Source organism: Silurus meridionalis, chromosome 12 (assembly GCF_014805685.1).
Source record: "Silurus meridionalis isolate SWU-2019-XX chromosome 12, ASM1480568v1, whole genome shotgun sequence".
In the NCBI taxonomy this organism is placed as follows: Eukaryota; Metazoa; Chordata; class Actinopteri; order Siluriformes; family Siluridae; genus Silurus; species Silurus meridionalis.
The window spans coordinates 7,652,234-7,660,324 of record NC_060895.1 but is presented as its reverse complement, the minus strand read 5'-3'; positions in this window follow the sequence as shown (position 1 = coordinate 7,660,324).

Here is an 8,091-nt window from a genome sequence, read left to right as displayed (position 1 = left end):
GGCACCTGAGCAAGCCCTTAACTCACTACTGCTCATTTAGTAAATGAGATCATTAAGAGTCGCTCGGGATAAACACTTCCAACAGGAAGTGGCTATATCTCGCTATCTTTGTCTCTCTATTTTCTCTATCTAATTGTCTCTGTGTCTCTTTTAGTAAATGTCTCTGTCTCACTGTATATGTCTCTCTCTTGCTGTCTCTCTATTTGTTTCTCACTTTTTCTAAAGCTGTGTCTGTGTCTTTTTGTCTTTGTCTCTGTCTTTCCTGCTTATTTACATGTCTAACAAAGTTTTAAGTTTTGAAGTAATGCCATTAGTGATCTATGATGAAAGACTTCCCTGGTTCGATTCTTAACTCTAGTTTCATATTGAACATTATAAGAAGTTTTTAAAAACAGAACAATGAAAGATCATTAAAATTGGTTGCTGGCAAATCATGGTATATCAGTGGTGCAGGTGTTGGAGATGTGATTCTTGTACCTGAGTCACTTCTCATAGACTTCAAGTTACTGAGAGAATGTACAGGAAGGAGAAGTTTTGACCCTCTACCATTATGATCTAAGAGAAAACACTGGTCTCCTAACTATAGAAAAGCCAAGAGTCCAATAAGCAAAGGCTTGTTTGCCTCTCCTGTGTTGGTGTAATGGTCAGTGAAGTGGTTGTTGCTATCTGAGTCACCCGGTTCAATTCCTACCCCTTAGCTTTCCTTTAAATTGTTTAAAAAGTTTTTAAATAGAAACAAAAAAGGTCCTAAAAATCAGGTTCTTGCAGGAAATCCTTTGGCTCAATTGGAAGCACTTTACCTCTGGGTTGAGAGGTTGCCGGTTTAAACCCCGGCCAGGGCTCAAATTTAGTAGTGTGGAAGGTTCCGGTAGCCGTAGTAAGGAAGGTGTCAGAAATGTCAGAAAAATTCTGCCAAAAACCTATCACCCTCACTTTTTCTGAGGCTGTGAAGCAGCCAGTATTCACAGCCTCTGTTTAAGGTCAACTCCTCATTGCTCACCAGACACTACTTTCCACACAGCTTAACCAGTGTGGGGACAAGCTAGATTCGAACCAGCAACCTCTGAGCTCAGAGGCAAGGCTTTTATCACAAAGCCATCAAGTCCCACATTGCACCTCCTTTTTTGGGGGGTTTATCGTTTGTTTCAGGCTTCAAAGCAAGAAATTCAGACCAGACAGAAACCAGGATTCGAACCCTGAACCCCACCAAGAGTGAAATACCAGTCTCAAACCACTGAACCATCGGGAAGGACCGGCTACGATGATTGTTTAGAGCAGGTCTATTCTTTCAAACCATCAACACAAGAATATAATGCTAAAGACAGACATAGGAAGCAAACCCATGACGTGACTAACAGGGACAAAGCAGGATTCGAACCCTGATTCACACCATTAGCAAGGCACCAGCATTAACTCATTGAACTATCAGGAGAGAAAGCAGGATTCAAACCATGATCCCCACCACCAGCAAGATACCAACCTTAACCCATTGAACCATTGGTAAGGACAGGCTAGGAAGATTATTTAGAGCAGGTCTATCTTTCTTTTCAACCCATTAAAAAGTAAAATATATCGCTAAAGAAAGATGTAGGAAGTGAATCCTGACTGGCAGACAGAAAGCAGGATTCGAACCCTGAACCCCACCAAAAGCAAGCAACCGGATTTAACCCACTGAACCATCAGGGAAGACAGGCCATGAAGGTTGTTTAGAGCAGGTCTATCTACCTTTAAACCATCAACACTAGAATATAAAGCTAAAGAAAGATTCAGGAAGCAGGAACATAACCTAGCAACTAGCAGGCAGAAAGCAGGATTCAAATCCTGATCCTCACCATCAGTGAGGCACCAGCCTTAACCCACTGAACCATGGAAGAGATCCAACTGGGGAGCATGTTTAGATGAGGCACAAGCCTTAAACCACTGGGTGACCACTGCTGAAAAGCATGTGCTTTTTGGAGGGTTCATACTTTGTTTTATGCCAGCGCAGTAAGAAAAAAAGCATGTAGGACTGGCTTTGAAATCTTATCACCAGCGTGGACTATATTAAGGACCATGTTCAGGCACAAGCCTTAACCCACTGAGCTACTACAGAAGTGTCTTTTTTTTTGGTGGAGTTATCTTTCATTAAAGACCAGTAAATCAATAAATTAATCCAACACAGAAAGGACAGAATTGAAATGTTTTCAGAGGGGACAAGGTCCAGATGTTTTATTTATCAACACAGCAACCAGGAATCAAACTCTCAAACTCATCCTTGTGGGGATACTGACATTAACCCACTAGGCCATCACATCCATCCATCCATCCACCCACCCATCCATCCATCCATCCATCCATCCATCCATCCATCCATCTATCTATCTATCTATCTATCTATCTATCTATCTATCTATCTATCTATCTATCTATCTATCTATCTATCTATCTATCTATCTATGATGTGAGGTCCAGTTAACAGCTAAAACAGGTAGCAGTAATAACTACTTATTACTTAAGTACATGTCAGAGCCAAAACTTCTTTACTTTCACTTAAGTAAAAAAGTTTAATCAGTACTTCAACTTTTACCCAAGTATTTAAAAACATGAGTATCTGTACTTCTACTTAAGGAAAGGATGTGTGTACTTTTGCCACCTCTGATATATACACAAGTATATATTAAGATATATGTCAGGATCTTCCAAACACGCGGCGTGCACTTCAGGTTTTGGGGCGATCTACCCGGTCGGCAGTTATCTTGCCCTTTTTCCCGCACCTCTCTGTATTTAAGGACACCAAAGACTTTAGCTCGGGGCTAGATTATCTTCCCGGCTCTTTAGCCCCTGAGATGATTCTTGTCGCTCTGTATCTGTACCTGTACCTGTTCCTGTTCCTGTTCCTGACCCCTCTTCTGCTCTGTTTTGGTTTTGACCTCTGGACTGGTTTTTGGTTTGTGTTTTGCTCTGCCCGGCATTGCTCAGTTTGCTGGTTTATGAATCTTGGACTGTTTTTGGCCTGTTTGCCTGTGTTTTAACACCGGACTTTTTATTGGACTGTGTTTTTGCCCTGCCCTATTGCTCAGTTACCTTTTGTCTGTATTAAAGCCTGTTTTCTCCATACCCCTGTGACCTCCTGCATTTGGGTCCTCCCTCCCAGTCTCCACTGACTTAGTCACCTGCAAGAGTTCTTGACAATATAATCTGGCTGTGCATCGTGTCCTGTGAGATCTCTGACAATATAGGTTTAGCCATATTCTTAGTACAATTTAGGCTTTAAGTTTTGTTGTATGAGCGGTTGGGAAATAAAAGGAAATGCAGACAAAGCTTTTAAAACATACACTGTTTATGAAAATTGTACAGCAAGTCCAGGAGTTTTAAAACCTGAACGATAAGGCCAATTAACACTCTTTTCAAACACAGCAAAGTTTTTATATGCAAGAATAATAAAATACAGAAGGGAAAATATATTCAATAATTGCAGTTCAAGTTTCAGTTTAGGTTATGATTGAATAAGCATTGCTGGAATAAAAGCAGGCTGGGTGATTTGATCTTTGTCTAAATTGTGAACAGTTTAAAGTAAATCATTTTCCAAAACTTGGTACCCTAACAGAACTCCTTCATTAATTCACGTTGCTTCAAAAAGAGCTGTCCAAACCAAACACGCACACATTTCACAATTCCTTTACCCAAAAGAAATTACAATGTTATTAACATGTATTGAAAAGAACACAAGAACTCTGAAACTGTTATATTTCTGGTGGATAAATCCAGGTTTGTCTGAACAGCTGCCAGCTGTCAAGTTAAATGGCTGCTCATCTTTGCCAGCTGATGTGGGGTGTCATCTTGATGGTATTATCAATAAATAATAAAGTGGATGGGTAAAAAGAGGACACATGAAATTGGCATTTTTTGATATAGGTTGGGAATTTTAATATATACTGTATATAGTGGTTTTCCAGCAATATATGGTTCCCAATCTGCTACCACAAAGTTAAAGGCATGCAATTGTATAAGTTGCCTTCAGATACACTAGCATTAAATCTTTTCTCCACTTGAGCTAGAAGACCCAAACCTGTTCCAACATGACAATGCCCCCTGTGCTTAATGCAAGCTCCATGGTTTACATGAGCTTGAGTGGCTATAGAGCTCTAAACCCCAACCCTATTAAAAACCTTAGGAACCCCAGCTGTCCTCACCTCACCTGACTTTACTAACACCATTCTGGCTGAATAAGCACAAATCTCCACAAACACAATTCAAAATCTAGTTGAACCCCTTCCCAGGAAAATGAAGTTTATTATAACAGCATTCGGGGACTAAATGTAAACTGGTATATTTATAAAGCATGTACGAATTAATTGGTCAGGTGTTCACATATGTTTTTTCCATGTTGTGTAAATGAAACAGCAAGCCATCAGATATGCTTAATTTACACCGGTTGTGTTTAAAAAAACAAAAAAACATGTGCATGTTCAATTAGGTTGCAATAGTGACAGATTTCTTAGTCAAGAACAATGCCAGACATAAACTTGTACATGCAATTGCATTACTTGCAGCTACACCTGTGTGTCCTAATTTAATCTAGTTATTGAATGAACATGCAAGGTCAGTCACTGTTGACTTTGCTGTAATCACCACCATGTTGAATCAAAATGGTCGTTTGGATTAGTGCCATGTTTCTCCCCAATGTATTAGTAGTTAATTCAAATGTCAATAATCGCAATCATGTATGGAGAGTATAATGGAGAGTATGATAGAAAAAAGGCAATTTATATTCTCAAATATGTCCCATCTATCATTTAAATGCCATTGGAAATAGATTCATGCTATATGCAATATTCATAATCCAGCTATTTGTATGCAATCTAAGACCTGTTGTGCAATGTCATAGCAACGAATAGTGCAATTTCCATTTGTTCCACATGCAGCAAGGTCATAATGCATTAAAGTAGGCTTGCTTGTGGTTTGCAGATTGACAGCTTGGTATATGCATATCCTCAATATCCAATACATAACAGCAGACAGACTGTTTTACATTTCCAGTAGCTGCTCCCTTAACCACTATGATATATGATATGCCTGTATGGATAATATATGATATATGAATTGCTAGGAAGTTGTACAAACTGGCTATTAGCACTACAGTTTTATGTATTAATTTATTCACAGATCTTAAGGAAAATCTTTATCCTAAGTGGAGCATGCTGATTATGAAGCTAATCATGGGAATGCATGGTGCAAAGCACCTTTAGACATTTTAAACAAGCATTAAATAGGCCTTAATGATATTTGTGGCATACAGTTTGCCTGCATTTTGAGCAGATGAAGCAAACTTTTTTTTTTCAATAAAATGGGTGTTACTATGCCATAAAACAGAACCTTGAAAGACCAAAGATCTAATAAGAGTGCAGCTAATGTGGCAGTGAATTGTCTGCTTCAGAGTTTTAAGTGAGACATGTAGCAAAGGTATACTTGACTTTCTGCTTGGTTCTTGCAAGACAAAGCACCAAATAATTAATGAATATTATGCAAATCTTGCCTAGATGGGAGAAATTGTATTTTGCATGCATCTTAGTTAAAATGGCTTTATCTATAATGATAGATTGTGCTGAACAGGGCATATCTGTTGGTTATGGATATATATAGCTTGTAAAATCACAGAGCAAGTTTTATCTGAAAAAAATAGACGAAGAAGATTTCAGCAATTTATGTACATTTCATTCTTGTGTTTATAAAAAAATAAATAAATAAATACACATCCTGGGCTCCTAATTTAAACCATTTTTTCTTTATTTCCTAATAACATTCAACAGCTTCCAGGCCCCATGTCTTTACAAGGTCAGTTTTTGGTGACAGACAGGTGTGACAGACACCTACCTGAGTGTCTAACTGACCTTGCAAATATGACTCCCTGTTGAAACAATCTGTCTCCTGACAACCAGCAGAGTTGTCACATGTTTTGTGTGTTCATAAATAAAAGCAATGATGTGTCTATTAAATTCTTTTAAGTGTAAATTACACATGGAACAATGCAGTCCTAAATGTCCCTCAGAACAAAGCCTGAATGTGCAGGTAATGAGGTCTAAGGATTAATCTATTAACAGTAATTTAGAAGAATGCCTCAAGTCCCAGGTTAATATAAATTATGCATATATGCATTGTGGTGGGATTTCCTGGCTAAATAACCTGCTCTGAATGACATATATATGTTGTATAAAACAAAGATCATTCAGGCAAACAGAGAGAAAGGAAATCGTGACAATGAGCATTACAGCTGTGTTGCACTAGCCCTTTAATTTAGAGTGTGTTGAAGAACTCCATGCTGGGATAGAGTGTTGATTAAATGACAGTGGAGGTGAATTGCAATTTGATGTGAGCCCAGTAAGTGATAAATGCTCAGTAAGGGTGAGGTAAAGGAGAGCTTTGATAGCAAGGGATAAATAAGTTTAAATGTGAATGAAAAGGTGAAAAGGTCAAAAAAATTATTCAAACCAAATTTGCTTAAACTATGCTTTGGTTTAGCTACCCTGATTATGTACAGTATATACATTTTTTTTTGTTTAAACATTTTATTTCCTAACATCATTTTGATTCGATTCCCTATCATAAATAAATGTCTGCATGTCTATACAATGATCATCAAGGCCATCTAAAAAAAGCCAATTTCATCTGTATAGCAGTAGCAGGCTGACTAATGCAATGCAATTCATTTATTTTTGTATCTTTAAAAGCATTTTTGCTTAACAAATTCTCTTCAATTATCCAGCCCTCATAGAAATGGATTTTATTTTGGCCATAGAATTGTTCAGCATGCTTGACGATGGCAAACACACACACACACACACACACACACACACACACACACACAATTTTGATCACTAATTAACTGTAACTACATATGCAGTAGGAACGACAGGCTGGTGTAAGGTGGAGGTTGGATTGCATCAAGGATCGGCTCTAAACCCTTTCCTGTTTGCAGTGGTGATGGTTGATGGACGAGGTCAGACAGGAGTCTCCGTGGACTATGATGTTTGCGGATGATATTGTGATTTGTGGTGAGAGTAGGGAACAGGTTGAGAAGAGCCTGGAGAGGTGAAGGTACGTGCTGGAGAGAAGGGGAATGGAAGTCAGTAGGAGTAAGACAGAGTACATGTGTGTGAATAAAAGAAAGGGCAGTGGAGTGGTGCGGTTGCAGAGAAAAGAGGTGCTGAAGGTGGATGAGTTTAGGTTCCTAGGGTCAACAGTGCAAAGTAATGAAGAGTGTGTTAGAGAAGAAAAGAGTGCAGGCAGGGTGGAGTGGGTGAAGAAGAATAGCAGGAGTGATTTGTGATAGAAGGGTATCTGTTAGACTCTAACAACAAAGCAGGTCTATAATTTTTCCGTTTTACTCTAACTGTTAAAAAGGAAAGTTTATAGGACTGTGGTAAAACCTGCTATGTTGTATGGTTTAGAGACAGTGGCATTGAGTAAAAGACAGGAGGCGGAGCTGGAGGTAACATTTGAAATTTTTATTGGGACAAAGTGAGAGACACCCGATTTAAATAGTTTAGAGAGGAGGGGCAAGGGTTATATAGGTAGGAGAATGCTGAGAATGGAAAAGGGAAGAAGAAAAAGGAAAAGAGGAAGGCCAGAAAGGAGGTTTATGGATGTGGTGAGGAAGGACATGCAGGTAGTTAGTTAGGTAGTTAGGACAAGAGGCAGATGTAGAGGACACAGTGGTATGGAGACAGATGATCCGTTTTGGTGACCCCTAATGGGAGTAGCCGAAAGAAGAAGAAGAATATATAACTGTAACTACATACAGTGGGGGAAATAAGTATTCAACAAGTCAACTTTTTTTTTTTTTTATAAACACACTTCTGATTCAGCAATTCACATAAAATGTTGACCCGATATTGGTATTAACTGAAGTTATCTATACAAATAAAGAAATCATAATATCATAATCTACTAAAAATATTTAATAATATGGATTGACATTGGAAAGAAAATTTGCTCTACCTCCAAAAAAATTACATGTTGTTTGATAAAAAAACAGCTTACCCACCACTGAATACAAGTATATCTCATAATAGGTAAAGTGCAAAGAGCTCTACCAAGACCTTCTCAACAATA